This window comes from Lissotriton vulgaris, unplaced genomic scaffold (assembly GCF_964263255.1).
Source record: "Lissotriton vulgaris unplaced genomic scaffold, aLisVul1.2 SCAFFOLD_1527, whole genome shotgun sequence".
Lineage (NCBI taxonomy): Eukaryota > Metazoa > Chordata > Amphibia > Caudata > Salamandridae > Lissotriton > Lissotriton vulgaris.
Window position 1 is genome coordinate 426,157 of NW_028241337.1, and position 27,947 is coordinate 454,103.

Below are 27,947 nucleotides of genomic sequence, written 5' to 3' on the forward strand. Positions count from 1 at the left end.
GACTTAAGTTTAGTCAAATGGCACATAATATGTGAGACAGATGTGTATTTCACAACTCCATGAAAGACGTTTTTGCAATTTTAGTAATGGAATATCTTATTCGTCATGCAGGGGTCCACAAAAAGAGCATACAATTAGAGTACTTTTTCTTTAAAGGAAACAACCGCCTGAACAGGGACTTGAACCCTGGACCCTCAGATTAAAAGTCTGATGCTCTACCGACTGAGCTATCCAGGCTCTGCTATACTCTACCTTAAAATCAGCTAAACAAATGTGGACGTACACTGACCTACACTTTGTATATTTATATAATTACATATATTAGCAATCAATATTCTAGAGTTTAATAATGAATTAATATTTTAAGCATTTGAAATTTCAGCAGCACACGTAATCCATTAAAACTCCGGAAATTTGTACTATCTCATTTTCGGATGACATAGAAATCACGTGTTTAAAATGACACTGTGAAATTAATAAAGGGCCAAATACTATTTCTAACTCCTAAATTACATTTTCAGCAGTATCATTGGGAATTTCCTCTTGGGCATAGACTATGAAACATTTTCAAAGCAAACAGTCTCTGTTTAAGTAGAATTTCTTTCACTGCCATTTTGGTAAATGTTTCTGGTGATGGAGAAGCAGGATTGCTGGTTACTGTTTCAATTAGTTATAAAATAGAGGAGGGATAAAATTGACCCAGTTGGTGTTCGAACCCTTAGCGTTTGAATGCTTTTGCTCCATTCGCCTAGGACTCCAAGCCGCAATCCATTGCACCAGAGATCCGACCTGATTCAACAAGGTGATCAGAGATTCACAAATAAAAAGATGACCTATAAGTTGTTGACCAACTTTATCAAATTAATCGGACACTAGCTTACATTTTGAACATTGAATTGGATAAAAGATAATCAACATGTCAAACTACATGATACAGTTTGGGTAAGTCTTCTTAACCCTTGTCAAAGAAAGTAGAGCACAGATGGGTATGTAAGGACTCGATCAAGACTTTTTTGAACCATCTGTAATTGGAATTCCCATTCATTGGATCCTGAAAAGAGTATGCAATTGATATACATTTTTTTTAACCAAGCTGCCTGAACAGGGACTTGAACCCTGGACCCTCGGATTAAAAGTCTGATGCTCTACCGACTGAGCTATCCAGGCTCTGAGGCAGCAATACACAAAATGACATTATCAACATTAGGAAGTGTCCCAACTATCACTACGTTTTTTAACCCCTTGCGTGCGGGGCGTATTTTCCGCCTGTGCTGACTCCGCCTTGCGCGGGCGGAGTCATGACGGAACGGTTTCGTCATCAGCACAGCTCACCCGTAGCTGATGACGGAAACGTTCTGTCATCAGCACGCAAGGGGTTAAGATGGTTGCCGGTATTAGTACTAAATACAGAGAATATAATAATGAATTGGTACTTGGGATAACAGGATAACAGGGATAAAACTGACTCTGGTGGGATTCGACCCCACAACCTTTGAATATCTATTTTACATTCACCTAGAAGTCCAATGCGCTATCCATTGCGCCACAGAGCCAATCTGCTATAATGAGGTGCAGAGATGTTCTGAAATGAAATAATGAGCTATTAGCTGTTGATCAGCTTTATAAAGTTCATTTGATACTATAACCATGGCTTTATTTTGAATATTGAATTGGTGAAATGATATTCACCGTCTCAGACTACATGATACCATTGGTAAATCTACGTACGACTTAAGTTTAGTCAAATGGCACATAATATGTGAGACAGATGTGTATTTCACAACTCCATGAAAGACGTTTTTGCAATTTTAGTAATGGAATATCTTATTCGTCATGCAGGGGTCCACAAAAAGAGCATACAATTAGAGTACTTTTTCTTTAAAGGAAACAACCGCCTGAACAGGGACTTGAACCCTGGACCCTCAGATTAAAAGTCTGATGCTCTACCGACTGAGCTATCCAGGCTCTGCTATACTGTACCTTAAAATCAGCTAAACAAATGTGGACGTACACTGACCTACACTTTGTATATTTATATAATTACATATATTAGCAATCAATATTCTAGAGTTTAATAATGAATTGATATTTTAAGCATTTGAAATTTCAGCAGCACACGTAATCCATTAAAACTCCGGAAATTTGTACTATCTCATTTTCGGATGACATAGAAATCACGTGTTTAAAATGACACTGTGAAATTAATAAAGGGCCAAATACTATTTCTAACTCCTAAATTACATTTTCAGCAGTATCATTGGGAATTTCCTCTTGGGCATAGACTATGAAACATTTTCAAAGCAAACAGTCTCTGTTTAAGTAGAATTTCTTTCACTGCCATTTTGGTAAATGTTTCTGGTGATGGAGAAGCAGGATTGCTGGTTACTGTTTCAATTAGTTATAAAATAGAGGAGGGATAAAATTGACCCAGTTGGTGTTCGAACCCTTAGCGTTTGAATGCTTTTGCTCCATTCGCCTAGGACTCCAAGCCGCAATCCATTGCACCAGAGATCCGACCTGATTCAACAAGGTGATCAGAGATTCACAAATAAAAAGATGACCTATAAGTTGTTGACCAACTTTATCAAATTAATCGGACACTAGCTTACATTTTGAACATTGAATTGGATAAAAGATAATCAACATGTCAAACTACATGATACAGTTTGGGTAAGTCTTCTTAACCCTTGTCAAAGAAAGTAGAGCACAGATGGGTATGTAAGGACTCGATCAAGACTTTTTTGAACCATCTGTAATTGGAATTCCCATTCATTGGATCCTGAAAAGAGTATGCAATTGATATACATTTTTTTTAACCAAGCTGCCTGAACAGGGACTTGAACCCTGGACCCTCGGATTAAAAGTCTGATGCTCTACCGACTGAGCTATCCAGGCTCTGAGGCAGCAATACACAAAATGACATTATCAACATTAGGAAGTGTCCCAACTATCACTACGTTTTTTAACCCCTTGCGTGCGGGGCGTATTTTCCGCCTGTGCTGACTCCGCCTTGCGCGGGCGGAGTCATGACGGAACGGTTTCGTCATCAGCACAGCTCACCCGTAGCTGATGACGGAAACGTTCTGTCATCAGCACGCAAGGGGTTAAGATGGTTGCCGGTATTAGTACTAAATACAGAGAATATAATAATGAATTGGTACTTGGGATAACAGGATAACAGGGATAAAACTGACTCTGGTGGGATTCGACCCCACAACCTTTGAATATCTATTTTACATTCACCTAGAAGTCCAATGCGCTATCCATTGCGCCACAGAGCCAATCTGCTATAATGAGGTGCAGAGATGTTCTGAAATGAAATAATGAGCTATTAGCTGTTGATCAGCTTTATAAAGTTCATTTGATACTATAACCATGGCTTTATTTTGAATATTGAATTGGTGAAATGATATTCACCGTCTCAGACTACATGATACCATTGGTAAATCTACGTACGACTTAAGTTTAGTCAAATGGCACATAATATGTGAGACAGATGTGTATTTCACAACTCCATGAAAGACGTTTTTGCAATTTTAGTAATGGAATATCTTATTCGTCATGCAGGGGTCCACAAAAAGAGCATACAATTAGAGTACTTTTTCTTTAAAGGAAACAACCGCCTGAACAGGGACTTGAACCCTGGACCCTCAGATTAAAAGTCTGATGCTCTACCGACTGAGCTATCCAGGCTCTGCTATACTGTACCTTAAAATCAGCTAAACAAATGTGGACGTACACTGACCTACACTTTGTATATTTATATAATTACATATATTAGCAATCAATATTCTAGAGTTTAATAATGAATTGATATTTTAAGCATTTGAAATTTCAGCAGCACACGTAATCCATTAAAACTCCGGAAATTTGTACTATCTCATTTTCGGATGACATAGAAATCACGTGTTTAAAATGACACTGTGAAATTAATAAAGGGCCAAATACTATTTCTAACTCCTAAATTACATTTTCAGCAGTATCATTGGGAATTTCCTCTTGGGCATAGACTATGAAACATTTTCAAAGCAAACAGTCTCTGTTTAAGTAGAATTTCTTTCACTGCCATTTTGGTAAATGTTTCTGGTGATGGAGAAGCAGGATTGCTGGTTACTGTTTCAATTAGTTATAAAATAGAGGAGGGATAAAATTGACCCAGTTGGTGTTCGAACCCTTAGCGTTTGAATGCTTTTGCTCCATTCGCCTAGGACTCCAAGCCGCAATCCATTGCACCAGAGATCCGACCTGATTCAACAAGGTGATCAGAGATTCACAAATAAAAAGATGACCTATAAGTTGTTGACCAACTTTATCAAATTAATCGGACACTAGCTTACATTTTGAACATTGAATTGGATAAAAGATAATCAACATGTCAAACTACATGATACAGTTTGGGTAAGTCTTCTTAACCCTTGTCAAAGAAAGTAGAGCACAGATGGGTATGTAAGGACTCGATCAAGACTTTTTTGAACCATCTGTAATTGGAATTCCCATTCATTGGATCCTGAAAAGAGTATGCAATTGATATACATTTTTTTTAACCAAGCTGCCTGAACAGGGACTTGAACCCTGGACCCTCGGATTAAAAGTCTGATGCTCTACCGACTGAGCTATCCAGGCTCTGAGGCAGCAATACACAAAATGACATTATCAACATTAGGAAGTGTCCCAACTATCACTACGTTTTTTAACCCCTTGCGTGCGGGGCGTATTTTCCGCCTGTGCTGACTCCGCCTTGCGCGGGCGGAGTCATGACGGAACGGTTTCGTCATCAGCACAGCTCACCCGTAGCTGATGACGGAAACGTTCTGTCATCAGCACGCAAGGGGTTAAGATGGTTGCCGGTATTAGTACTAAATACAGAGAATATAATAATGAATTGGTACTTGGGATAACAGGATAACAGGGATAAAACTGACTCTGGTGGGATTCGACCCCACAACCTTTGAATATCTATTTTACATTCACCTAGAAGTCCAATGCGCTATCCATTGCGCCACAGAGCCAATCTGCTATAATGAGGTGCAGAGATGTTCTGAAATGAAATAATGAGCTATTAGCTGTTGATCAGCTTTATAAAGTTCATTTGATACTATAACCATGGCTTTATTTTGAATATTGAATTGGTGAAATGATATTCACCGTCTCAGACTACATGATACCATTGGTAAATCTACGTACGACTTAAGTTTAGTCAAATGGCACATAATATGTGAGACAGATGTGTATTTCACAACTCCATGAAAGACGTTTTTGCAATTTTAGTAATGGAATATCTTATTCGTCATGCAGGGGTCCACAAAAAGAGCATACAATTAGAGTACTTTTTCTTTAAAGGAAACAACCGCCTGAACAGGGACTTGAACCCTGGACCCTCAGATTAAAAGTCTGATGCTCTACCGACTGAGCTATCCAGGCTCTGCTATACTGTACCTTAAAATCAGCTAAACAAATGTGGACGTACACTGACCTACACTTTGTATATTTATATAATTACATATATTAGCAATCAATATTCTAGAGTTTAATAATGAATTGATATTTTAAGCATTTGAAATTTCAGCAGCACACGTAATCCATTAAAACTCCGGAAATTTGTACTATCTCATTTTCGGATGACATAGAAATCACGTGTTTAAAATGACACTGTGAAATTAATAAAGGGCCAAATACTATTTCTAACTCCTAAATTACATTTTCAGCAGTATCATTGGGAATTTCCTCTTGGGCATAGACTATGAAACATTTTCAAAGCAAACAGTCTCTGTTTAAGTAGAATTTCTTTCACTGCCATTTTGGTAAATGTTTCTGGTGATGGAGAAGCAGGATTGCTGGTTACTGTTTCAATTAGTTATAAAATAGAGGAGGGATAAAATTGACCCAGTTGGTGTTCGAACCCTTAGCGTTTGAATGCTTTTGCTCCATTCGCCTAGGACTCCAAGCCGCAATCCATTGCACCAGAGATCCGACCTGATTCAACAAGGTGATCAGAGATTCACAAATAAAAAGATGACCTATAAGTTGTTGACCAACTTTATCAAATTAATCGGACACTAGCTTACATTTTGAACATTGAATTGGATAAAAGATAATCAACATGTCAAACTACATGATACAGTTTGGGTAAGTCTTCTTAACCCTTGTCAAAGAAAGTAGAGCACAGATGGGTATGTAAGGACTCGATCAAGACTTTTTTGAACCATCTGTAATTGGAATTCCCATTCATTGGATCCTGAAAAGAGTATGCAATTGATATACATTTTTTTTAACCAAGCTGCCTGAACAGGGACTTGAACCCTGGACCCTCGGATTAAAAGTCTGATGCTCTACCGACTGAGCTATCCAGGCTCTGAGGCAGCAATACACAAAATGACATTATCAACATTAGGAAGTGTCCCAACTATCACTACGTTTTTTAACCCCTTGCGTGCGGGGCGTATTTTCCGCCTGTGCTGACTCCGCCTTGCGCGGGCGGAGTCATGACGGAACGGTTTCGTCATCAGCACAGCTCACCCGTAGCTGATGACGGAAACGTTCTGTCATCAGCACGCAAGGGGTTAAGATGGTTGCCGGTATTAGTACTAAATACAGAGAATATAATAATGAATTGGTACTTGGGATAACAGGATAACAGGGATAAAACTGACTCTGGTGGGATTCGAACCCACAACCTTTGAATATCTTTTTTACATTCACCTAGAAGTCCAATGCGCTATCCATTGCGCCACAGAGCCAATCTGCTATAATGAGGTGCAGAGATGTTCTGAAATGAAATAATGAGCTATTAGCTGTTGATCAGCTTTATAAAGTTCATTTGATACTATAACCATGGCTATATTTTGAATATTGAATTGGTGAAATGATATTCACCGTCTCAGACTACATGATACCATTGGTAAATCTACGTACGACTTAAGTTTAGTCAAATGGCACATAATATGTGAGACAGATGTGTATTTCACAACTCCATGAAAGACGTTTTTGCAATTTTAGTAATGGAATATCTTATTCGTCATGCAGGGGTCCACAAAAAGAGCATACAATTAGAGTACTTTTTCTTTAAAGGAAACAACCGCCTGAACAGGGACTTGAACCCTGGACCCTCAGATTAAAAGTCTGATGCTCTACCGACTGAGCTATCCAGGCTCTGCTATACTCTACCTTAAAATCAGCTAAACAAATGTGGACGTACACTGACCTACACTTTGTATATTTATATAATTACATATATTAGCAATCAATATTCTAGAGTTTAATAATGAATTAATATTTTAAGCATTTGAAATTTCAGCAGCACACGTAATCCATTAAAACTCCGGAAATTTGTACTATCTCATTTTCGGATGACATAGAAATCACGTGTTTAAAATGACACTGTGAAATTAATAAAGGGCCAAATACTATTTCTAACTCCTAAATTACATTTTCAGCAGTATCATTGGGAATTTCCTCTTGGGCATAGACTATGAAACATTTTCAAAGCAAACAGTCTCTGTTTAAGTAGAATTTCTTTCACTGCCATTTTGGTAAATGTTTCTGGTGATGGAGAAGCAGGATTGCTGGTTACTGTTTCAATTAGTTATAAAATAGAGGAGGGATAAAATTGACCCAGTTGGTGTTCGAACCCTTAGCGTTTGAATGCTTTTGCTCCATTCGCCTAGGACTCCAAGCCGCAATCCATTGCACCAGAGATCCGACCTGATTCAACAAGGTGATCAGAGATTCACAAATAAAAAGATGACCTATAAGTTGTTGACCAACTTTATCAAATTAATCGGACACTAGCTTACATTTTGAACATTGAATTGGATAAAAGATAATCAACATGTCAAACTACATGATACAGTTTGGGTAAGTCTTCTTAACCCTTGTCAAAGAAAGTAGAGCACAGATGGGTATGTAAGGACTCGATCAAGACTTTTTTGAACCATCTGTAATTGGAATTCCCATTCATTGGATCCTGAAAAGAGTATGCAATTGATATACATTTTTTTTAACCAAGCTGCCTGAACAGGGACTTGAACCCTGGACCCTCGGATTAAAAGTCTGATGCTCTACCGACTGAGCTATCCAGGCTCTGAGGCAGCAATACACAAAATGACATTATCAACATTAGGAAGTGTCCCAACTATCACTACGTTTTTTAACCCCTTGCGTGCGGGGCGTATTTTCCGCCTGTGCTGACTCCGCCTTGCGCGGGCGGAGTCATGACGGAACGGTTTCGTCATCAGCACAGCTCACCCGTAGCTGATGACGGAAACGTTCTGTCATCAGCACGCAAGGGGTTAAGATGGTTGCCGGTATTAGTACTAAATACAGAGAATATAATAATGAATTGGTACTTGGGATAACAGGATAACAGGGATAAAACTGACTCTGGTGGGATTCGACCCCACAACCTTTGAATATCTATTTTACATTCACCTAGAAGTCCAATGCGCTATCCATTGCGCCACAGAGCCAATCTGCTATAATGAGGTGCAGAGATGTTCTGAAATGAAATAATGAGCTATTAGCTGTTGATCAGCTTTATAAAGTTCATTTGATACTATAACCATGGCTTTATTTTGAATATTGAATTGGTGAAATGATATTCACCGTCTCAGACTACATGATACCATTGGTAAATCTACGTACGACTTAAGTTTAGTCAAATGGCACATAATATGTGAGACAGATGTGTATTTCACAACTCCATGAAAGACGTTTTTGCAATTTTAGTAATGGAATATCTTATTCGTCATGCAGGGGTCCACAAAAAGAGCATACAATTAGAGTACTTTTTCTTTAAAGGAAACAACCGCCTGAACAGGGACTTGAACCCTGGACCCTCAGATTAAAAGTCTGATGCTCTACCGACTGAGCTATCCAGGCTCTGCTATACTGTACCTTAAAATCAGCTAAACAAATGTGGACGTACACTGACCTACACTTTGTATATTTATATAATTACATATATTAGCAATCAATATTCTAGAGTTTAATAATGAATTGATATTTTAAGCATTTGAAATTTCAGCAGCACACGTAATCCATTAAAACTCCGGAAATTTGTACTATCTCATTTTCGGATGACATAGAAATCACGTGTTTAAAATGACACTGTGAAATTAATAAAGGGCCAAATACTATTTCTAACTCCTAAATTACATTTTCAGCAGTATCATTGGGAATTTCCTCTTGGGCATAGACTATGAAACATTTTCAAAGCAAACAGTCTCTGTTTAAGTAGAATTTCTTTCACTGCCATTTTGGTAAATGTTTCTGGTGATGGAGAAGCAGGATTGCTGGTTACTGTTTCAATTAGTTATAAAATAGAGGAGGGATAAAATTGACCCAGTTGGTGTTCGAACCCTTAGCGTTTGAATGCTTTTGCTCCATTTGCCTAGGACTCCAAGCCGCAATCCATTGCACCAGAGATCCGACCTGATTCAACAAGGTGATCAGAGATTCACAAATAAAAAGATGACCTATAAGTTGTTGACCAACTTTATCAAATTAATCGGACACTAGCTTACATTTTGAACATTGAATTGGATAAAAGATAATCAACATGTCAAACTACATGATACAGTTTGGGTAAGTCTTCTTAACCCTTGTCAAAGAAAGTAGAGCACAGATGGGTATGTAAGGACTCGATCAAGACTTTTTTGAACCATCTGTAATTGGAATTCCCATTCATTGGATCCTGAAAAGAGTATGCAATTGATATACATTTTTTTTAACCAAGCTGACTGAACAGGGACTTGAACCCTGGACCCTCGGATTAAAAGTCTGATGCTCTACCGACTGAGCTATCCAGGCTCTGAGGCAGCAATACACAAAATGACATTATCAACATTAGGAAGTGTCCCAACTATCACTACGTTTTTTAACCCCTTGCGTGCGGGGCGTATTTTCCGCCTGTGCTGACTCCGCCTTGTGCGGGCGGAGTCATGACGGAACGGTTTCGTCATCAGCACAGCTCACCCGTAGCTGATGACGGAAACGTTCTGTCATCAGCACGCAAGGGGTTAAGATGGTTGCCGGTATTAGTACTAAATACAGAGAATATAATAATGAATTGGTACTTGGGATAACAGGATAACAGGGATAAAACTGACTCTGGTGGGATTCGAACCCACAACCTTTGAATATCTTTTTTACATTCACCTAGAAGTCCAATGCGCTATCCATTGCGCCACAGAGCCAATCTGCTATAATGAGGTGCAGAGATGTTCTGAAATGAAATAATGAGCTATTAGCTGTTGATCAGCTTTATAAAGTTCATTTGATACTATAACCATGGCTATATTTTGAATATTGAATTGGTGAAATGATATTCACCGTCTCAGACTACATGATACCATTGGTAAATCTACGTACGACTTAAGTTTAGTCAAATGGCACATAATATGTGAGACAGATGTGTATTTCACAACTCCATGAAAGACGTTTTTGCAATTTTAGTAATGGAATATCTTATTCGTCATGCAGGGGTCCACAAAAAGAGCATACAATTAGAGTACTTTTTCTTTAAAGGAAACAACCGCCTGAACAGGGACTTGAACCCTGGACCCTCAGATTAAAAGTCTGATGCTCTACCGACTGAGCTATCCAGGCTCTGCTATACTCTACCTTAAAATCAGCTAAACAAATGTGGACGTACACTGACCTACACTTTGTATATTTATATAATTACATATATTAGCAATCAATATTCTAGAGTTTAATAATGAATTGATATTTTAAGCATTTGAAATTTCAGCAGCACACGTAATCCATTAAAACTCCGGAAATTTGTACTATCTCATTTTCGGATGACATAGAAATCACGTGTTTAAAATGACACTGTGAAATTAATAAAGGGCCAAATACTATTTCTAACTCCTAAATTACATTTTCAGCAGTATCATTGGGAATTTCCTCTTGGGCATAGACTATGAAACATTTTCAAAGCAAACAGTCTCTGTTTAAGTAGAATTTCTTTCACTGCCATTTTGGTAAATGTTTCTGGTGATGGAGAAGCAGGATTGCTGGTTACTGTTTCAATTAGTTATAAAATAGAGGAGGGATAAAATTGACCCAGTTGGTGTTCGAACCCTTAGCGTTTGAATGCTTTTGCTCCATTCGCCTAGGACTCCAAGCCGCAATCCATTGCACCAGAGATCCGACCTGATTCAACAAGGTGATCAGAGATTCACAAATAAAAAGATGACCTATAAGTTGTTGACCAACTTTATCAAATTAATCGGACACTAGCTTACATTTTGAACATTGAATTGGATAAAAGATAATCAACATGTCAAACTACATGATACAGTTTGGGTAAGTCTTCTTAACCCTTGTCAAAGAAAGTAGAGCACAGATGGGTATGTAAGGACTCGATCAAGACTTTTTTGAACCATCTGTAATTGGAATTCCCATTCATTGGATCTTGAAAAGAGTATGCAATTGATATACATTTTTTTTAACCAAGCTGCCTGAACAGGGACTTGAACCCTGGACCCTCGGATTAAAAGTCTGATGCTCTACCGACTGAGCTATCCAGGCTCTGAGGCAGCAATACACAAAATGACATTATCAACATTAGGAAGTGTCCCAACTATCACTACGTTTTTTAACCCCTTGCGTGCGGGGCGTATTTTCCGCCTGTGCTGACTCCGCCTTGCGCGGGCGGAGTCATGACGGAACGGTTTCGTCATCAGCACAGCTCACCCGTAGCTGATGACGGAAACGTTCTGTCATCAGCACGCAAGGGGTTAAGATGGTTGCCGGTATTAGTACTAAATACAGAGAATATAATAATGAATTGGTACTTGGGATAACAGGATAACAGGGATAAAACTGACTCTGGTGGGATTCGACCCCACAACCTTTGAATATCTATTTTACATTCACCTAGAAGTCCAATGCGCTATCCATTGCGCCACAGAGCCAATCTGCTATAATGAGGTGCAGAGATGTTCTGAAATGAAATAATGAGCTATTAGCTGTTGATCAGCTTTATAAAGTTCATTTGATACTATAACCATGGCTTTATTTTGAATATTGAATTGGTGAAATGATATTCACCGTCTCAGACTACATGATACCATTGGTAAATCTACGTACGACTTAAGTTTAGTCAAATGGCACATAATATGTGAGACAGATGTGTATTTCACAACTCCATGAAAGACGTTTTTGCAATTTTAGTAATGGAATATCTTATTCGTCATGCAGGGGTCCACAAAAAGAGCATACAATTAGAGTACTTTTTCTTTAAAGGAAACAACCGCCTGAACAGGGACTTGAACCCTGGACCCTCAGATTAAAAGTCTGATGCTCTACCGACTGAGCTATCCAGGCTCTGCTATACTGTACCTTAAAATCAGCTAAACAAATGTGGACGTACACTGACCTACACTTTGTATATTTATATAATTACATATATTAGCAATCAATATTCTAGAGTTTAATAATGAATTGATATTTTAAGCATTTGAAATTTCAGCAGCACACGTAATCCATTAAAACTCCGGAAATTTGTACTATCTCATTTTCGGATGACATAGAAATCACGTGTTTAAAATGACACTGTGAAATTAATAAAGGGCCAAATACTATTTCTAACTCCTAAATTACATTTTCAGCAGTATCATTGGGAATTTCCTCTTGGGCATAGACTATGAAACATTTTCAAAGCAAACAGTCTCTGTTTAAGTAGAATTTCTTTCACTGCCATTTTGGTAAATGTTTCTGGTGATGGAGAAGCAGGATTGCTGGTTACTGTTTCAATTAGTTATAAAATAGAGGAGGGATAAAATTGACCCAGTTGGTGTTCGAACCCTTAGCGTTTGAATGCTTTTGCTCCATTCGCCTAGGACTCCAAGCCGCAATCCATTGCACCAGAGATCCGACCTGATTCAACAAGGTGATCAGAGATTCACAAATAAAAAGATGACCTATAAGTTGTTGACCAACTTTATCAAATTAATCGGACACTAGCTTACATTTTGAACATTGAATTGGATAAAAGATAATCAACATGTCAAACTACATGATACAGTTTGGGTAAGTCTTCTTAACCCTTGTCAAAGAAAGTAGAGCACAGATGGGTATGTAAGGACTCGATCAAGACTTTTTTGAACCATCTGTAATTGGAATTCCCATTCATTGGATCCTGAAAAGAGTATGCAATTGATATACATTTTTTTTAACCAAGCTGACTGAACAGGGACTTGAACCCTGGACCCTCGGATTAAAAGTCTGATGCTCTACCGACTGAGCTATCCAGGCTCTGAGGCAGCAATACACAAAATGACATTATCAACATTAGGAAGTGTCCCAACTATCACTACGTTTTTTAACCCCTTGCGTGCGGGGCGTATTTTCCGCCTGTGCTGACTCCGCCTTGTGCGGGCGGAGTCATGACGGAACGGTTTCGTCATCAGCACAGCTCACCCGTAGCTGATGACGGAAACGTTCTGTCATCAGCACGCAAGGGGTTAAGATGGTTGCCGGTATTAGTACTAAATACAGAGAATATAATAATGAATTGGTACTTGGGATAACAGGATAACAGGGATAAAACTGACTCTGGTGGGATTCGAACCCACAACCTTTGAATATCTTTTTTACATTCACCTAGAAGTCCAATGCGCTATCCATTGCGCCACAGAGCCAATCTGCTATAATGAGGTGCAGAGATGTTCTGAAATGAAATAATGAGCTATTAGCTGTTGATCAGCTTTATAAAGTTCATTTGATACTATAACCATGGCTATATTTTGAATATTGAATTGGTGAAATGATATTCACCGTCTCAGACTACATGATACCATTGGTAAATCTACGTACGACTTAAGTTTAGTCAAATGGCACATAATATGTGAGACAGATGTGTATTTCACAACTCCATGAAAGACGTTTTTGCAATTTTAGTAATGGAATATCTTATTCGTCATGCAGGGGTCCACAAAAAGAGCATACAATTAGAGTACTTTTTCTTTAAAGGAAACAACCGCCTGAACAGGGACTTGAACCCTGGACCCTCAGATTAAAAGTCTGATGCTCTACCGACTGAGCTATCCAGGCTCTGCTATACTCTACCTTAAAATCAGCTAAACAAATGTGGACGTACACTGACCTACACTTTGTATATTTATATAATTACATATATTAGCAATCAATATTCTAGAGTTTAATAATGAATTGATATTTTAAGCATTTGAAATTTCAGCAGCACACGTAATCCATTAAAACTCCGGAAATTTGTACTATCTCATTTTCGGATGACATAGAAATCACGTGTTTAAAATGACACTGTGAAATTAATAAAGGGCCAAATACTATTTCTAACTCCTAAATTACATTTTCAGCAGTATCATTGGGAATTTCCTCTTGGGCATAGACTATGAAACATTTTCAAAGCAAACAGTCTCTGTTTAAGTAGAATTTCTTTCACTGCCATTTTGGTAAATGTTTCTGGTGATGGAGAAGCAGGATTGCTGGTTACTGTTTCAATTAGTTATAAAATAGAGGAGGGATAAAATTGACCCAGTTGGTGTTCGAACCCTTAGCGTTTGAATGCTTTTGCTCCATTCGCCTAGGACTCCAAGCCGCAATCCATTGCACCAGAGATCCGACCTGATTCAACAAGGTGATCAGAGATTCACAAATAAAAAGATGACCTATAAGTTGTTGACCAACTTTATCAAATTAATCGGACACTAGCTTACATTTTGAACATTGAATTGGATAAAAGATAATCAACATGTCAAACTACATGATACAGTTTGGGTAAGTCTTCTTAACCCTTGTCAAAGAAAGTAGAGCACAGATGGGTATGTAAGGACTCGATCAAGACTTTTTTGAACCATCTGTAATTGGAATTCCCATTCATTGGATCCTGAAAAGAGTATGCAATTGATATACATTTTTTTTAACCAAGCTGACTGAACAGGGACTTGAACCCTGGACCCTCGGATTAAAAGTCTGATGCTCTACCGACTGAGCTATCCAGGCTCTGAGGCAGCAATACACAAAATGACATTATCAACATTAGGAAGTGTCCCAACTATCACTACGTTTTTTAACCCCTTGCGTGCGGGGCGTATTTTCCGCCTGTGCTGACTCCGCCTTGTGCGGGCGGAGTCATGACGGAACGGTTTCGTCATCAGCACAGCTCACCCGTAGCTGATGACGGAAACGTTCTGTCATCAGCACGCAAGGGGTTAAGATGGTTGCCGGTATTAGTACTAAATACAGAGAATATAATAATGAATTGGTACTTGGGATAACAGGATAACAGGGATAAAACTGACTCTGGTGGGATTCGAACCCACAACCTTTGAATATCTTTTTTACATTCACCTAGAAGTCCAATGCGCTATCCATTGCGCCACAGAGCCAATCTGCTATAATGAGGTGCAGAGATGTTCTGAAATGAAATAATGAGCTATTAGCTGTTGATCAGCTTTATAAAGTTCATTTGATACTATAACCATGGCTATATTTTGAATATTGAATTGGTGAAATGATATTCACCGTCTCAGACTACATGATACCATTGGTAAATCTACGTACGACTTAAGTTTAGTCAAATGGCACATAATATGTGAGACAGATGTGTATTTCACAACTCCATGAAAGACGTTTTTGCAATTTTAGTAATGGAATATCTTATTCGTCATGCAGGGGTCCACAAAAAGAGCATACAATTAGAGTACTTTTTCTTTAAAGGAAACAACCGCCTGAACAGGGACTTGAACCCTGGACCCTCAGATTAAAAGTCTGATGCTCTACCGACTGAGCTATCCAGGCTCTGCTATACTCTACCTTAAAATCAGCTAAACAAATGTGGACGTACACTGACCTACACTTTGTATATTTATATAATTACATATATTAGCAATCAATATTCTAGAGTTTAATAATGAATTGATATTTTAAGCATTTGAAATTTCAGCAGCACACGTAATCCATTAAAACTCCGGAAATTTGTACTATCTCATTTTCGGATGACATAGAAATCACGTGTTTAAAATGACACTGTGAAATTAATAAAGGGCCAAATACTATTTCTAACTCCTAAATTACATTTTCAGCAGTATCATTGGGAATTTCCTCTTGGGCATAGACTATGAAACATTTTCAAAGCAAACAGTCTCTGTTTAAGTAGAATTTCTTTCACTGCCATTTTGGTAAATGTTTCTGGTGATGGAGAAGCAGGATTGCTGGTTACTGTTTCAATTAGTTATAAAATAGAGGAGGGATAAAATTGACCCAGTTGGTGTTCGAACCCTTAGCGTTTGAATGCTTTTGCTCCATTCGCCTAGGACTCCAAGCCGCAATCCATTGCACCAGAGATCCGACCTGATTCAACAAGGTGATCAGAGATTCACAAATAAAAAGATGACCTATAAGTTGTTGACCAACTTTATCAAATTAATCGGACACTAGCTTACATTTTGAACATTGAATTGGATAAAAGATAATCAACATGTCAAACTACATGATACAGTTTGGGTAAGTCTTCTTAACCCTTGTCAAAGAAAGTAGAGCACAGATGGGTATGTAAGGACTCGATCAAGACTTTTTTGAACCATCTGTAATTGGAATTCCCATTCATTGGATCTTGAAAAGAGTATGCAATTGATATACATTTTTTTTAACCAAGCTGCCTGAACAGGGACTTGAACCCTGGACCCTCGGATTAAAAGTCTGATGCTCTACCGACTGAGCTATCCAGGCTCTGAGGCAGCAATACACAAAATGACATTATCAACATTAGGAAGTGTCCCAACTATCACTACGTTTTTTAACCCCTTGCGTGCGGGGCGTATTTTCCGCCTGTGCTGACTCCGCCTTGCGCGGGCGGAGTCATGACGGAACGGTTTCGTCATCAGCACAGCTCACCCGTAGCTGATGACGGAAACGTTCTGTCATCAGCACGCAAGGGGTTAAGATGGTTGCCGGTATTAGTACTAAATACAGAGAATATAATAATGAATTGGTACTTGGGATAACAGGATAACAGGGATAAAACTGACTCTGGTGGGATTCGACCCCACAACCTTTGAATATCTATTTTACATTCACCTAGAAGTCCAATGCGCTATCCATTGCGCCACAGAGCCAATCTGCTATAATGAGGTGCAGAGATGTTCTGAAATGAAATAATGAGCTATTAGCTGTTGATCAGCTTTATAAAGTTCATTTGATACTATAACCATGGCTTTATTTTGAATATTGAATTGGTGAAATGATATTCACCGTCTCAGACTACATGATACCATTGGTAAATCTACGTACGACTTAAGTTTAGTCAAATGGCACATAATATGTGAGACAGATGTGTATTTCACAACTCCATGAAAGACGTTTTTGCAATTTTAGTAATGGAATATCTTATTCGTCATGCAGGGGTCCACAAAAAGAGCATACAATTAGAGTACTTTTTCTTTAAAGGAAACAACCGCCTGAACAGGGACTTGAACCCTGGACCCTCAGATTAAAAGTCTGATGCTCTACCGACTGAGCTATCCAGGCTCTGCTATACTGTACCTTAAAATCAGCTAAACAAATGTGGACGTACACTGACCTACACTTTGTATATTTATATAATTACATATATTAGCAATCAATATTCTAGAGTTTAATAATGAATTGATATTTTAAGCATTTGAAATTTCAGCAGCACACGTAATCCATTAAAACTCCGGAAATTTGTACTATCTCATTTTCGGATGACATAGAAATCACGTGTTTAAAATGACACTGTGAAATTAATAAAGGGCCAAATACTATTTCTAACTCCTAAATTACATTTTCAGCAGTATCATTGGGAATTTCCTCTTGGGCATAGACTATGAAACATTTTCAAAGCAAACAGTCTCTGTTTAAGTAGAATTTCTTTCACTGCCATTTTGGTAAATGTTTCTGGTGATGGAGAAGCAGGATTGCTGGTTACTGTTTCAATTAGTTATAAAATAGAGGAGGGATAAAATTGACCCAGTTGGTGTTCGAACCCTTAGCGTTTGAATGCTTTTGCTCCATTCGCCTAGGACTCCAAGCCGCAATCCATTGCACCAGAGATCCGACCTGATTCAACAAGGTGATCAGAGATTCACAAATAAAAAGATGACCTATAAGTTGTTGACCAACTTTATCAAATTAATCGGACACTAGCTTACATTTTGAACATTGAATTGGATAAAAGATAATCAACATGTCAAACTACATGATACAGTTTGGGTAAGTCTTCTTAACCCTTGTCAAAGAAAGTAGAGCACAGATGGGTATGTAAGGACTCGATCAAGACTTTTTTGAACCATCTGTAATTGGAATTCCCATTCATTGGATCCTGAAAAGAGTATGCAATTGATATACATTTTTTTTAACCAAGCTGACTGAACAGGGACTTGAACCCTGGACCCTCGGATTAAAAGTCTGATGCTCTACCGACTGAGCTATCCAGGCTCTGAGGCAGCAATACACAAAATGACATTATCAACATTAGGAAGTGTCCCAACTATCACTACGTTTTTTAACCCCTTGCGTGCGGGGCGTATTTTCCGCCTGTGCTGACTCCGCCTTGTGCGGGCGGAGTCATGACGGAACGGTTTCGTCATCAGCACAGCTCACCCGTAGCTGATGACGGAAACGTTCTGTCATCAGCACGCAAGGGGTTAAGATGGTTGCCGGTATTAGTACTAAATACAGAGAATATAATAATGAATTGGTACTTGGGATAACAGGATAACAGGGATAAAACTGACTCTGGTGGGATTCGAACCCACAACCTTTGAATATCTTTTTTACATTCACCTAGAAGTCCAATGCGCTATCCATTGCGCCACAGAGCCAATCTGCTATAATGAGGTGCAGAGATGTTCTGAAATGAAATAATGAGCTATTAGCTGTTGATCAGCTTTATAAAGTTCATTTGATACTATAACCATGGCTATATTTTGAATATTGAATTGGTGAAATGATATTCACCGTCTCAGACTACATGATACCATTGGTAAATCTACGTACGACTTAAGTTTAGTCAAATGGCACATAATATGTGAGACAGATGTGTATTTCACAACTCCATGAAAGACGTTTTTGCAATTTTAGTAATGGAATATCTTATTCGTCATGCAGGGGTCCACAAAAAGAGCATACAATTAGAGTACTTTTTCTTTAAAGGAAACAACCGCCTGAACAGGGACTTGAACCCTGGACCCTCAGATTAAAAGTCTGATGCTCTACCGACTGAGCTATCCAGGCTCTGCTATACTCTACCTTAAAATCAGCTAAACAAATGTGGACGTACACTGACCTACACTTTGTATATTTATATAATTACATATATTAGCAATCAATATTCTAGAGTTTAATAATGAATTGATATTTTAAGCATTTGAAATTTCAGCAGCACACGTAATCCATTAAAACTCCGGAAATTTGTACTATCTCATTTTCGGATGACATAGAAATCACGTGTTTAAAATGACACTGTGAAATTAATAAAGGGCCAAATACTATTTCTAACTCCTAAATTACATTTTCAGCAGTATCATTGGGAATTTCCTCTTGGGCATAGACTATGAAACATTTTCAAAGCAAACAGTCTCTGTTTAAGTAGAATTTCTTTCACTGCCATTTTGGTAAATGTTTCTGGTGATGGAGAAGCAGGATTGCTGGTTACTGTTTCAATTAGTTATAAAATAGAGGAGGGATAAAATTGACCCAGTTGGTGTTCGAACCCTTAGCGTTTGAATGCTTTTGCTCCATTCGCCTAGGACTCCAAGCCGCAATCCATTGCACCAGAGATCCGACCTGATTCAACAAGGTGATCAGAGATTCACAAATAAAAAGATGACCTATAAGTTGTTGACCAACTTTATCAAATTAATCGGACACTAGCTTACATTTTGAACATTGAATTGGATAAAAGATAATCAACATGTCAAACTACATGATACAGTTTGGGTAAGTCTTCTTAACCCTTGTCAAAGAAAGTAGAGCACAGATGGGTATGTAAGGACTCGATCAAGACTTTTTTGAACCATCTGTAATTGGAATTCCCATTCATTGGATCTTGAAAAGAGTATGCAATTGATATACATTTTTTTTAACCAAGCTGCCTGAACAGGGACTTGAACCCTGGACCCTCGGATTAAAAGTCTGATGCTCTACCGACTGAGCTATCCAGGCTCTGAGGCAGCAATACACAAAATGACATTATCAACATTAGGAAGTGTCCCAACTATCACTACGTTTTTTAACCCCTTGCGTGCGGGGCGTATTTTCCGCCTGTGCTGACTCCGCCTTGCGCGGGCGGAGTCATGACGGAACGGTTTCGTCATCAGCACAGCTCACCCGTAGCTGATGACGGAAACGTTCTGTCATCAGCACGCAAGGGGTTAAGATGGTTGCCGGTATTAGTACTAAATACAGAGAATATAATAATGAATTGGTACTTGGGATAACAGGATAACAGGGATAAAACTGACTCTGGTGGGATTCGACCCCACAACCTTTGAATATCTATTTTACATTCACCTAGAAGTCCAATGCGCTATCCATTGCGCCACAGAGCCAATCTGCTATAATGAGGTGCAGAGATGTTCTGAAATGAAATAATGAGCTATTAGCTGTTGATCAGCTTTATAAAGTTCATTTGATACTATAACCATGGCTTTATTTTGAATATTGAATTGGTGAAATGATATTCACCGTCTCAGACTACATGATACCATTGGTAAATCTACGTACGACTTAAGTTTAGTCAAATGGCACATAATATGTGAGACAGATGTGTATTTCACAACTCCATGAAAGACGTTTTTGCAATTTTAGTAATGGAATATCTTATTCGTCATGCAGGGGTCCACAAAAAGAGCATACAATTAGAGTACTTTTTCTTTAAAGGAAACAACCGCCTGAACAGGGACTTGAACCCTGGACCCTCAGATTAAAAGTCTGATGCTCTACCGACTGAGCTATCCAGGCTCTGCTATACTGTACCTTAAAATCAGCTAAACAAATGTGGACGTACACTGACCTACACTTTGTATATTTATATAATTACATATATTAGCAATCAATATTCTAGAGTTTAATAATGAATTGATATTTTAAGCATTTGAAATTTCAGCAGCACACGTAATCCATTAAAACTCCGGAAATTTGTACTATCTCATTTTCGGATGACATAGAAATCACGTGTTTAAAATGACACTGTGAAATTAATAAAGGGCCAAATACTATTTCTAACTCCTAAATTACATTTTCAGCAGTATCATTGGGAATTTCCTCTTGGGCATAGACTATGAAACATTTTCAAAGCAAACAGTCTCTGTTTAAGTAGAATTTCTTTCACTGCCATTTTGGTAAATGTTTCTGGTGATGGAGAAGCAGGATTGCTGGTTACTGTTTCAATTAGTTATAAAATAGAGGAGGGATAAAATTGACCCAGTTGGTGTTCGAACCCTTAGCGTTTGAATGCTTTTGCTCCATTCGCCTAGGACTCCAAGCCGCAATCCATTGCACCAGAGATCCGACCTGATTCAACAAGGTGATCAGAGATTCACAAATAAAAAGATGACCTATAAGTTGTTGACCAACTTTATCAAATTAATCGGACACTAGCTTACATTTTGAACATTGAATTGGATAAAAGATAATCAACATGTCAAACTACATGATACAGTTTGGGTAAGTCTTCTTAACCCTTGTCAAAGAAAGTAGAGCACAGATGGGTATGTAAGGACTCGATCAAGACTTTTTTGAACCATCTGTAATTGGAATTCCCATTCATTGGATCCTGAAAAGAGTATGCAATTGATATACATTTTTTTTAACCAAGCTGACTGAACAGGGACTTGAACCCTGGACCCTCGGATTAAAAGTCTGATGCTCTACCGACTGAGCTATCCAGGCTCTGAGGCAGCAATACACAAAATGACATTATCAACATTAGGAAGTGTCCCAACTATCACTACGTTTTTTAACCCCTTGCGTGCGGGGCGTATTTTCCGCCTGTGCTGACTCCGCCTTGTGCGGGCGGAGTCATGACGGAACGGTTTCGTCATCAGCACAGCTCACCCGTAGCTGATGACGGAAACGTTCTGTCATCAGCACGCAAGGGGTTAAGATGGTTGCCGGTATTAGTACTAAATACAGAGAATATAATAATGAATTGGTACTTGGGATAACAGGATAACAGGGATAAAACTGACTCTGGTGGGATTCGAACCCACAACCTTTGAATATCTTTTTTACATTCACCTAGAAGTCCAATGCGCTATCCATTGCGCCACAGAGCCAATCTGCTATAATGAGGTGCAGAGATGTTCTGAAATGAAATAATGAGCTATTAGCTGTTGATCAGCTTTATAAAGTTCATTTGATACTATAACCATGGCTATATTTTGAATATTGAATTGGTGAAATGATATTCACCGTCTCAGACTACATGATACCATTGGTAAATCTACGTACGACTTAAGTTTAGTCAAATGGCACATAATATGTGAGACAGATGTGTATTTCACAACTCCATGAAAGACGTTTTTGCAATTTTAGTAATGGAATATCTTATTCGTCATGCAGGGGTCCACAAAAAGAGCATACAATTAGAGTACTTTTTCTTTAAAGGAAACAACCGCCTGAACAGGGACTTGAACCCTGGACCCTCAGATTAAAAGTCTGATGCTCTACCGACTGAGCTATCCAGGCTCTGCTATACTCTACCTTAAAATCAGCTAAACAAATGTGGACGTACACTGACCTACACTTTGTATATTTATATAATTACATATATTAGCAATCAATATTCTAGAGTTTAATAATGAATTGATATTTTAAGCATTTGAAATTTCAGCAGCACACGTAATCCATTAAAACTCCGGAAATTTGTACTATCTCATTTTCGGATGACATAGAAATCACGTGTTTAAAATGACACTGTGAAATTAATAAAGGGCCAAATACTATTTCTAACTCCTAAATTACATTTTCAGCAGTATCATTGGGAATTTCCTCTTGGGCATAGACTATGAAACATTTTCAAAGCAAACAGTCTCTGTTTAAGTAGAATTTCTTTCACTGCCATTTTGGTAAATGTTTCTGGTGATGGAGAAGCAGGATTGCTGGTTACTGTTTCAATTAGTTATAAAATAGAGGAGGGATAAAATTGACCCAGTTGGTGTTCGAACCCTTAGCGTTTGAATGCTTTTGCTCCATTCGCCTAGGACTCCAAGCCGCAATCCATTGCACCAGAGATCCGACCTGATTCAACAAGGTGATCAGAGATTCACAAATAAAAAGATGACCTATAAGTTGTTGACCAACTTTATCAAATTAATCGGACACTAGCTTACATTTTGAACATTGAATTGGATAAAAGATAATCAACATGTCAAACTACATGATACAGTTTGGGTAAGTCTTCTTAACCCTTGTCAAAGAAAGTAGAGCACAGATGGGTATGTAAGGACTCGATCAAGACTTTTTTGAACCATCTGTAATTGGAATTCCCATTCATTGGATCTTGAAAAGAGTATGCAATTGATATACATTTTTTTTAACCAAGCTGCCTGAACAGGGACTTGAACCCTGGACCCTCGGATTAAAAGTCTGATGCTCTACCGACTGAGCTATCCAGGCTCTGAGGCAGCAATACACAAAATGACATTATCAACATTAGGAAGTGTCCCAACTATCACTACGTTTTTTAACCCCTTGCGTGCGGGGCGTATTTTCCACCTGTGCTGACTCCGCCTTGCGCGGGCGGAGTCATGACGGAACGGTTTCGTCATCAGCACAGCTCACCCGTAGCTGATGACGGAAACGTTCTGTCATCAGCACGCAAGGGGTTAAGATGGTTGCCGGTATTAGTACTAAATACAGAGAATATAATAATGAATTGGTACTTGGGATAACAGGATAACAGGGATAAAACTGACTCTGGTGGGATTCGAACCCACAACCTTTGAATATCTATTTTACATTCACCTAGAAGTCCAATGCGGTATCCATTGCGCCACAGAGCCAATCTGCTATAATGAGGTGCAGAGATGTTCTGAAATGAAATAATGAGCTATTAGCTGTTGATCAGCTTTATAAAGTTCATTTGATACTATAACCATGGCTTTATTTTGAATATTGAATTGGTGAAATGATATTCACCGTCTCAGACTACATGATACCATTGGTAAATCTACGTACGACTTAAGTTTAGTCAAATGGCACATAATATGTGAGACAGATGTGTATTTCACAACTCCATGAAAGACGTTTTTGCAATTTTAGTAATGGAATATCTTATTCGTCATGCAGGGGTCCACAAAAAGAGCATACAATTAGAGTACTTTTTCTTTAAAGGAAACAACCGCCTGAACAGGGACTTGAACCCTGGACCCTCAGATTAAAAGTCTGATGCTCTACCGACTGAGCTATCCAGGCTCTGCTATACTGTACCTTAAAATCAGCTAAACAAATGTGGATGTACACTGACCTACACTTTGTATATTTATATAATTACATATATTAGCAATCAATATTCTAGAGTTTAATAATGAATTGATATTTTAAGCATTTGAAATTTCAGCAGCACACGTAATCCATTAAAACTCCGGAAATTTGTACTATCTCATTTTCGGATGACATAGAAATCAAGTGTTTAAAATGACACTGTGAAATTAATAAAGGGCCAAATACTATTTCTAACTCCTAAATTACATTTTCAGCAGTATCATTGGGAATTTCCTCTTGGGCATAGACTATGAAACATTTTCAAAGCAAACAGTCTCTGTTTAAGTAGAATTTCTTTCACTGCCATTTTGGTAAATGTTTCTGGTGATGGAGAAGCAGGATTGCTGGTTACTGTTTCAATTAGTTATAAAATAGAGGAGGGATAAAATTGACCCAGTTGGTGTTCGAACCCTTAGCGTTTGAATGCTTTTGCTCCATTCGCCTAGGACTCCAAGCCGCAATCCATTGCACCAGAGATCCGACCTGATTCAACAAGGTGATCAGAGATTCACAAATAAAAAGATGACCTATAAGTTGTTGACCAACTTTATCAAATTAATCGGACACTAGCTTACATTTTGAACATTGAATTGGATAAAAGATAATCAACATGTCAAACTACATGATACAGTTTGGGTAAGTCTTCTTAACCCTTGTCAAAGAAAGTAGAGCACAGATGGGTATGTAAGGACTCGATCAAGACTTTTTTGAACCATCTGTAATTGGAATTCCCATTCATTGGATCCTGAAAAGAGTATGCAATTGATATACATTTTTTTTAACCAAGCTGACTGAACAGGGACTTGAACCCTGGACCCTCGGATTAAAAGTCTGATGCTCTACCGACTGAGCTATCCAGGCTCTGAGGCAGCAATACACAAAATGACATTATCAACATTAGGAAGTGTCCCAACTATCACTACGTTTTTTAACCCCTTGCGTGCGGGGCGTATTTTCCGCCTGTGCTGACTCCGCCTTGTGCGGGCGGAGTCATGACGGAACGGTTTCGTCATCAGCACAGCTCACCCGTAGCTGATGACGGAAACGTTCTGTCATCAGCACGCAAGGGGTTAAGATGGTTGCCGGTATTAGTACTAAATACAGAGAATATAATAATGAATTGGTACTTGGGATAACAGGATAACAGGGATAAAACTGACTCTGGTGGGATTCGAACCCACAACCTTTGAATATCTTTTTTACATTCACCTAGAAGTCCAATGCGCTATCCATTGCGCCACAGAGCCAATCTGCTATAATGAGGTGCAGAGATGTTCTGAAATGAAATAATGAGCTATTAGCTGTTGATCAGCTTTATAAAGTTCATTTGATACTATAACCATGGCTATATTTTGAATATTGAATTGGTGAAATGATATTCACCGTCTCAGACTACATGATACCATTGGTAAATCTACGTACGACTTAAGTTTAGTCAAATGGCACATAATATGTGAGACAGATGTGTATTTCACAACTCCATGAAAGACGTTTTTGCAATTTTAGTAATGGAATATCTTATTCGTCATGCAGGGGTCCACAAAAAGAGCATACAATTAGAGTACTTTTTCTTTAAAGGAAACAACCGCCTGAACAGGGACTTGAACCCTGGACCCTCAGATTAAAAGTCTGATGCTCTACCGACTGAGCTATCCAGGCTCTGCTATACTCTACCTTAAAATCAGCTAAACAAATGTGGACGTACACTGACCTACACTTTGTATATTTATATAATTACATATATTAGCAATCAATATTCTAGAGTTTAATAATGAATTGATATTTTAAGCATTTGAAATTTCAGCAGCACACGTAATCCATTAAAACTCCGGAAATTTGTACTATCTCATTTTCGGATGACATAGAAATCACGTGTTTAAAATGACACTGTGAAATTAATAAAGGGCCAAATACTATTTCTAACTCCTAAATTACATTTTCAGCAGTATCATTGGGAATTTCCTCTTGGGCATAGACTATGAAACATTTTCAAAGCAAACAGTCTCTGTTTAAGTAGAATTTCTTTCACTGCCATTTTGGTAAATGTTTCTGGTGATGGAGAAGCAGGATTGCTGGTTACTGTTTCAATTAGTTATAAAATAGAGGAGGGATAAAATTGACCCAGTTGGTGTTCGAACCCTTAGCGTTTGAATGCTTTTGCTCCATTCGCCTAGGACTCCAAGCCGCAATCCATTGCACCAGAGATCCGACCTGATTCAACAAGGTGATCAGAGATTCACAAATAAAAAGATGACCTATAAGTTGTTGACCAACTTTATCAAATTAATCGGACACTAGCTTACATTTTGAACATTGAATTGGATAAAAGATAATCAACATGTCAAACTACATGATACAGTTTGGGTAAGTCTTCTTAACCCTTGTCAAAGAAAGTAGAGCACAGATGGGTATGTAAGGACTCGATCAAGACTTTTTTGAACCATCTGTAATTGGAATTCCCATTCATTGGATCTTGAAAAGAGTATGCAATTGATATACATTTTTTTTAACCAAGCTGCCTGAACAGGGACTTGAACCCTGGACCCTCGGATTAAAAGTCTGATGCTCTACCGACTGAGCTATCCAGGCTCTGAGGCAGCAATACACAAAATGACATTATCAACATTAGGAAGTGTCCCAACTATCACTACGTTTTTTAACCCCTTGCGTGCGGGGCGTATTTTCCACCTGTGCTGACTCCGCCTTGCGCGGGCGGAGTCATGACGGAACGGTTTCGTCATCAGCACAGCTCACCCGTAGCTGATGACGGAAACGTTCTGTCATCAGCACGCAAGGGGTTAAGATGGTTGCCGGTATTAGTACTAAATACAGAGAATATAATAATGAATTGGTACTTGGGATAACAGGATAACAGGGATAAAACTGACTCTGGTGGGATTCGAACCCACAACCTTTGAATATCTATTTTACATTCACCTAGAAGTCCAATGCGGTATCCATTGCGCCACAGAGCCAATCTGCTATAATGAGGTGCAGAGATGTTCTGAAATGAAATAATGAGCTATTAGCTGTTGATCAGCTTTATAAAGTTCATTTGATACTATAACCATGGCTTTATTTTGAATATTGAATTGGTGAAATGATATTCACCGTCTCAGACTACATGATACCATTGGTAAATCTACGTACGACTTAAGTTTAGTCAAATGGCACATAATATGTGAGACAGATGTGTATTTCACAACTCCATGAAAGACGTTTTTGCAATTTTAGTAATGGAATATCTTATTCGTCATGCAGGGGTCCACAAAAAGAGCATACAATTAGAGTACTTTTTCTTTAAAGGAAACAACCGCCTGAACAGGGACTTGAACCCTGGACCCTCAGATTAAAAGTCTGATGCTCTACCGACTGAGCTATCCAGGCTCTGCTATACTGTACCTTAAAATCAGCTAAACAAATGTGGACGTACACTGACCTACACTTTG

The 27,947-nt window shown here is 38.4% G+C and overlaps 33 non-coding genes across 33 annotated transcripts; all 33 read right to left on the bottom strand.

The window, feature by feature from the left end:
- Positions 1 to 164: 164 nt before the first annotated feature.
- On the bottom strand, positions 165 to 237 carry TRNAK-UUU (transfer RNA lysine (anticodon UUU)). The gene has a single exon. It is a non-coding gene; the product is annotated as a tRNA-Lys (tRNA).
- A 1,225-nt stretch (positions 238 to 1,462) lies between these two features.
- TRNAR-UCU (transfer RNA arginine (anticodon UCU)) lies at positions 1,463 to 1,553 on the bottom strand. The gene is given in 2 exon segments: positions 1,463 to 1,498; positions 1,517 to 1,553. It is a non-coding gene; the product is annotated as a tRNA-Arg (tRNA).
- A 339-nt stretch (positions 1,554 to 1,892) lies between these two features.
- TRNAK-UUU (transfer RNA lysine (anticodon UUU)) lies at positions 1,893 to 1,965 on the bottom strand. The gene has a single exon. It is a non-coding gene; the product is annotated as a tRNA-Lys (tRNA).
- A 1,225-nt stretch (positions 1,966 to 3,190) lies between these two features.
- On the bottom strand, positions 3,191 to 3,281 carry TRNAR-UCU (transfer RNA arginine (anticodon UCU)). The gene is given in 2 exon segments: positions 3,191 to 3,226; positions 3,245 to 3,281. It is a non-coding gene; the product is annotated as a tRNA-Arg (tRNA).
- Positions 3,282 to 3,620: 339 nt separating this feature from the next.
- Positions 3,621 to 3,693, bottom strand: TRNAK-UUU (transfer RNA lysine (anticodon UUU)). The gene has a single exon. It is a non-coding gene; the product is annotated as a tRNA-Lys (tRNA).
- A 1,225-nt stretch (positions 3,694 to 4,918) lies between these two features.
- TRNAR-UCU (transfer RNA arginine (anticodon UCU)) lies at positions 4,919 to 5,009 on the bottom strand. Its single transcript is given in 2 exon segments — positions 4,919 to 4,954; positions 4,973 to 5,009. It is a non-coding gene; the product is annotated as a tRNA-Arg (tRNA).
- A 339-nt stretch (positions 5,010 to 5,348) lies between these two features.
- Positions 5,349 to 5,421, bottom strand: TRNAK-UUU (transfer RNA lysine (anticodon UUU)). The gene has a single exon. It is a non-coding gene; the product is annotated as a tRNA-Lys (tRNA).
- A 1,225-nt stretch (positions 5,422 to 6,646) lies between these two features.
- Positions 6,647 to 6,737, bottom strand: TRNAR-UCU (transfer RNA arginine (anticodon UCU)). The gene is given in 2 exon segments: positions 6,647 to 6,682; positions 6,701 to 6,737. It is a non-coding gene; the product is annotated as a tRNA-Arg (tRNA).
- Positions 6,738 to 7,076: 339 nt separating this feature from the next.
- On the bottom strand, positions 7,077 to 7,149 carry TRNAK-UUU (transfer RNA lysine (anticodon UUU)). Its single transcript has one exon. It is a non-coding gene; the product is annotated as a tRNA-Lys (tRNA).
- Positions 7,150 to 8,374: 1,225 nt separating this feature from the next.
- On the bottom strand, positions 8,375 to 8,465 carry TRNAR-UCU (transfer RNA arginine (anticodon UCU)). Its single transcript is given in 2 exon segments — positions 8,375 to 8,410; positions 8,429 to 8,465. It is a non-coding gene; the product is annotated as a tRNA-Arg (tRNA).
- Positions 8,466 to 8,804: 339 nt separating this feature from the next.
- Positions 8,805 to 8,877, bottom strand: TRNAK-UUU (transfer RNA lysine (anticodon UUU)). Its single transcript has one exon. It is a non-coding gene; the product is annotated as a tRNA-Lys (tRNA).
- Positions 8,878 to 10,102: 1,225 nt separating this feature from the next.
- On the bottom strand, positions 10,103 to 10,193 carry TRNAR-UCU (transfer RNA arginine (anticodon UCU)). Its single transcript is given in 2 exon segments — positions 10,103 to 10,138; positions 10,157 to 10,193. It is a non-coding gene; the product is annotated as a tRNA-Arg (tRNA).
- A 339-nt stretch (positions 10,194 to 10,532) lies between these two features.
- Positions 10,533 to 10,605, bottom strand: TRNAK-UUU (transfer RNA lysine (anticodon UUU)). Its single transcript has one exon. It is a non-coding gene; the product is annotated as a tRNA-Lys (tRNA).
- Positions 10,606 to 11,830: 1,225 nt separating this feature from the next.
- On the bottom strand, positions 11,831 to 11,921 carry TRNAR-UCU (transfer RNA arginine (anticodon UCU)). The gene is given in 2 exon segments: positions 11,831 to 11,866; positions 11,885 to 11,921. It is a non-coding gene; the product is annotated as a tRNA-Arg (tRNA).
- Positions 11,922 to 12,260: 339 nt separating this feature from the next.
- TRNAK-UUU (transfer RNA lysine (anticodon UUU)) lies at positions 12,261 to 12,333 on the bottom strand. Its single transcript has one exon. It is a non-coding gene; the product is annotated as a tRNA-Lys (tRNA).
- A 1,225-nt stretch (positions 12,334 to 13,558) lies between these two features.
- TRNAR-UCU (transfer RNA arginine (anticodon UCU)) lies at positions 13,559 to 13,649 on the bottom strand. The gene is given in 2 exon segments: positions 13,559 to 13,594; positions 13,613 to 13,649. It is a non-coding gene; the product is annotated as a tRNA-Arg (tRNA).
- A 339-nt stretch (positions 13,650 to 13,988) lies between these two features.
- TRNAK-UUU (transfer RNA lysine (anticodon UUU)) lies at positions 13,989 to 14,061 on the bottom strand. The gene has a single exon. It is a non-coding gene; the product is annotated as a tRNA-Lys (tRNA).
- A 1,225-nt stretch (positions 14,062 to 15,286) lies between these two features.
- On the bottom strand, positions 15,287 to 15,377 carry TRNAR-UCU (transfer RNA arginine (anticodon UCU)). The gene is given in 2 exon segments: positions 15,287 to 15,322; positions 15,341 to 15,377. It is a non-coding gene; the product is annotated as a tRNA-Arg (tRNA).
- A 339-nt stretch (positions 15,378 to 15,716) lies between these two features.
- On the bottom strand, positions 15,717 to 15,789 carry TRNAK-UUU (transfer RNA lysine (anticodon UUU)). Its single transcript has one exon. It is a non-coding gene; the product is annotated as a tRNA-Lys (tRNA).
- Positions 15,790 to 17,014: 1,225 nt separating this feature from the next.
- On the bottom strand, positions 17,015 to 17,105 carry TRNAR-UCU (transfer RNA arginine (anticodon UCU)). Its single transcript is given in 2 exon segments — positions 17,015 to 17,050; positions 17,069 to 17,105. It is a non-coding gene; the product is annotated as a tRNA-Arg (tRNA).
- Positions 17,106 to 17,444: 339 nt separating this feature from the next.
- On the bottom strand, positions 17,445 to 17,517 carry TRNAK-UUU (transfer RNA lysine (anticodon UUU)). Its single transcript has one exon. It is a non-coding gene; the product is annotated as a tRNA-Lys (tRNA).
- Positions 17,518 to 18,742: 1,225 nt separating this feature from the next.
- On the bottom strand, positions 18,743 to 18,833 carry TRNAR-UCU (transfer RNA arginine (anticodon UCU)). The gene is given in 2 exon segments: positions 18,743 to 18,778; positions 18,797 to 18,833. It is a non-coding gene; the product is annotated as a tRNA-Arg (tRNA).
- A 339-nt stretch (positions 18,834 to 19,172) lies between these two features.
- On the bottom strand, positions 19,173 to 19,245 carry TRNAK-UUU (transfer RNA lysine (anticodon UUU)). Its single transcript has one exon. It is a non-coding gene; the product is annotated as a tRNA-Lys (tRNA).
- A 1,225-nt stretch (positions 19,246 to 20,470) lies between these two features.
- TRNAR-UCU (transfer RNA arginine (anticodon UCU)) lies at positions 20,471 to 20,561 on the bottom strand. The gene is given in 2 exon segments: positions 20,471 to 20,506; positions 20,525 to 20,561. It is a non-coding gene; the product is annotated as a tRNA-Arg (tRNA).
- Positions 20,562 to 20,900: 339 nt separating this feature from the next.
- TRNAK-UUU (transfer RNA lysine (anticodon UUU)) lies at positions 20,901 to 20,973 on the bottom strand. The gene has a single exon. It is a non-coding gene; the product is annotated as a tRNA-Lys (tRNA).
- Positions 20,974 to 22,198: 1,225 nt separating this feature from the next.
- On the bottom strand, positions 22,199 to 22,289 carry TRNAR-UCU (transfer RNA arginine (anticodon UCU)). Its single transcript is given in 2 exon segments — positions 22,199 to 22,234; positions 22,253 to 22,289. It is a non-coding gene; the product is annotated as a tRNA-Arg (tRNA).
- Positions 22,290 to 22,628: 339 nt separating this feature from the next.
- Positions 22,629 to 22,701, bottom strand: TRNAK-UUU (transfer RNA lysine (anticodon UUU)). Its single transcript has one exon. It is a non-coding gene; the product is annotated as a tRNA-Lys (tRNA).
- A 1,225-nt stretch (positions 22,702 to 23,926) lies between these two features.
- On the bottom strand, positions 23,927 to 24,017 carry TRNAR-UCU (transfer RNA arginine (anticodon UCU)). The gene is given in 2 exon segments: positions 23,927 to 23,962; positions 23,981 to 24,017. It is a non-coding gene; the product is annotated as a tRNA-Arg (tRNA).
- Positions 24,018 to 24,356: 339 nt separating this feature from the next.
- Positions 24,357 to 24,429, bottom strand: TRNAK-UUU (transfer RNA lysine (anticodon UUU)). The gene has a single exon. It is a non-coding gene; the product is annotated as a tRNA-Lys (tRNA).
- A 1,225-nt stretch (positions 24,430 to 25,654) lies between these two features.
- TRNAR-UCU (transfer RNA arginine (anticodon UCU)) lies at positions 25,655 to 25,745 on the bottom strand. The gene is given in 2 exon segments: positions 25,655 to 25,690; positions 25,709 to 25,745. It is a non-coding gene; the product is annotated as a tRNA-Arg (tRNA).
- A 339-nt stretch (positions 25,746 to 26,084) lies between these two features.
- TRNAK-UUU (transfer RNA lysine (anticodon UUU)) lies at positions 26,085 to 26,157 on the bottom strand. Its single transcript has one exon. It is a non-coding gene; the product is annotated as a tRNA-Lys (tRNA).
- A 1,225-nt stretch (positions 26,158 to 27,382) lies between these two features.
- On the bottom strand, positions 27,383 to 27,473 carry TRNAR-UCU (transfer RNA arginine (anticodon UCU)). Its single transcript is given in 2 exon segments — positions 27,383 to 27,418; positions 27,437 to 27,473. It is a non-coding gene; the product is annotated as a tRNA-Arg (tRNA).
- Positions 27,474 to 27,812: 339 nt separating this feature from the next.
- On the bottom strand, positions 27,813 to 27,885 carry TRNAK-UUU (transfer RNA lysine (anticodon UUU)). The gene has a single exon. It is a non-coding gene; the product is annotated as a tRNA-Lys (tRNA).
- Between the last annotated feature and the right edge of the window lie 62 nt (positions 27,886 to 27,947).